The sequence below is a fragment of the Octopus bimaculoides genome, chromosome 7, assembly GCF_001194135.2.
Source record: "Octopus bimaculoides isolate UCB-OBI-ISO-001 chromosome 7, ASM119413v2, whole genome shotgun sequence".
Classification (NCBI taxonomy): Eukaryota; Metazoa; Mollusca; class Cephalopoda; order Octopoda; family Octopodidae; genus Octopus; species Octopus bimaculoides.
In genome coordinates this window covers 110,446,309-110,448,622 of record NC_068987.1, presented here as the reverse complement: position 1 = coordinate 110,448,622, position 2,314 = coordinate 110,446,309, and positions in this window count along the sequence as shown.

Here is a 2,314-nt window from a genome sequence, read left to right as displayed (position 1 = left end):
GAATCAAAAATGCAAATTTGAGGGACACTGACTGTTATTTCTAGCATGATATAGCATTACCTGTAGGACAATATTTTTACTGTAACTTTTTAAACTGTCCTCTCTTCTTCTATGAAAAACAAAAAACAAATTTCAGTGTATTTGGCTGCTATTTCTAGCATCCTATGGTACTCCTTAGATAATTTTACAGATGCTTCTTGAAGAGTCCTTCATTTGTCTATGAAATGCATTTTAAATTTTAGGGTACTTGACTGATGCCAGACCATCTAGCATGATGGCAAACCATCCACAGGGCAGTATTTTTACAAATAATATAAATTTCAGGGCACTTGGTTGTTAATTTTTTTTTTTTTTAATTCAATATTTTTCTCCCATTAAACATATTTTATGGAATGATGAAACCGAAGTATGAAATAAATTGTAATCTAAATTTTTACCTCCACCGTCGCTTTGAAACCGTGACCTGTCCACTGAGAAAACTTCGTGCTGCATCACTTTTGTGAAGTTTTGTCAGTGAAGAGGTCGCAGTTTCAAAGCGACGAAAATATTTTTACACAAATTAAATTTAAATGTTGAAGTGAAACTAATTGTTTTTGTATGTTCTTGAATGGCTTAGAAACATCTTCCACGTTGCAATATTTTCGTTTCAGCACACGATCTCAGATGAAGTCACTTGCTATGCAAGTACATCTCTGGGATTTTTTAAAAATCACTGTGGATAAATGCCAGCAAATGACCTTTTCAGGCTCTCCAATATTTTAATTTCCAAACATAAATAATAGGCGGCAGAGAGTGGGGTTAGGGTTAGGGTTAGGGTTAGGGTTAGGGACATTATATCACAATATCCTATATTTTACGTCCACCGGTCCTTTCCCATACACTGACCTTTTCCTACCCACCATTCCCCTATGTTTTCATACCATGTTGGCTTGTAATAATCGGCAGCATGTAGCATCGCACAAACACGACACCAAAGTTTGGTATCAATAAATTCTCCTGTTCCTTTCCATTTGAAATACTCATTATAAAGAGTATCATTTTTATCAAGTTTATGCAGATAACCTGCCAATTCTTTTGGGGATTTGAAATCCTCGTAGTGGATGTATGACTTCTCGGGTGCTGCTTCACGATAGTCGTCAGGATGGGCACCCATTACAATTGGAATAACATTATAGCTGCAATAGACAAAAGAAAAAAAAACGAAAATTCAGCTGCCACAAACCATATTTAAACGAGAAATAATTATTCACGTTAGTAAATTATACATTAATCATATATAACGATATCATATAAAGTATCTGTATATATAAAATTGAGAATGTCTGATTGACTGTGTGTCTGTATTGTGCATCACAAAAACTCGAGAACTACCCAACCGATTTCATTCAAATTTTACGCATACCTTACTTCGGGTCCATGCAGTCTTATGGGTCAAAAGACGTTTCAACTCTTGCCTTATGCGAGCCCGGAACAAACTCTTATCTCTTACACTGTTTCAATATTACATGTCAAAAGTGAAACAATAACATCTCTATTGTAATGTAAGATAATACTTTCAGTTTAATTCTTTCACTATTAATACTTTCAGTATGTATTTAATATATTCGTAGTGAAAACATTAATACTGACACTATTATATCACATATATACATGTATATATGTGTTTATACATCTGCACATATATATAAATATATATATATATATATATATATATATATAGATAGATAGATAGATAGATAGATAGATAGATATAGATATAGATAGATAGATAGATAGATAGATAGATGTGTATGCATATGTGTATATGTATATATATATATATATATATATATATATATATATATATATATATATATATATATATATATATATATATATATATATATATATATACATGTATACATAGATTTATACGCATATATGTATATATGTATGTATATAAAAAAGAATACAAAAAATGGGACAGAACGCAAAACATCCAGACAGGGACAAAACAGGGGCAAGAAAAAACAAAGTCGGGTCATTCAGAGTTTTCTTTCCTCAGTCGAGTTCCGGATTATATTTGCAGTTTCGGCCGGTTGTACTCGAGACTGCTCCAATCTGGCCAGCCCCAAGGAAAATCTAAGCTAAGAGCACTTTGTATATATGTGTATTTATATACGTATGTATATTATATGTATAAATATATGTATGCATGTATATATGTCTAGATATATGTGTACATATATATGTATGTATAATAATAATATTAGGGAATAAAGTCCAAATCTTACAGGGAAAAATTCAATTTAGCAATAATAAATCAAATTTTCCA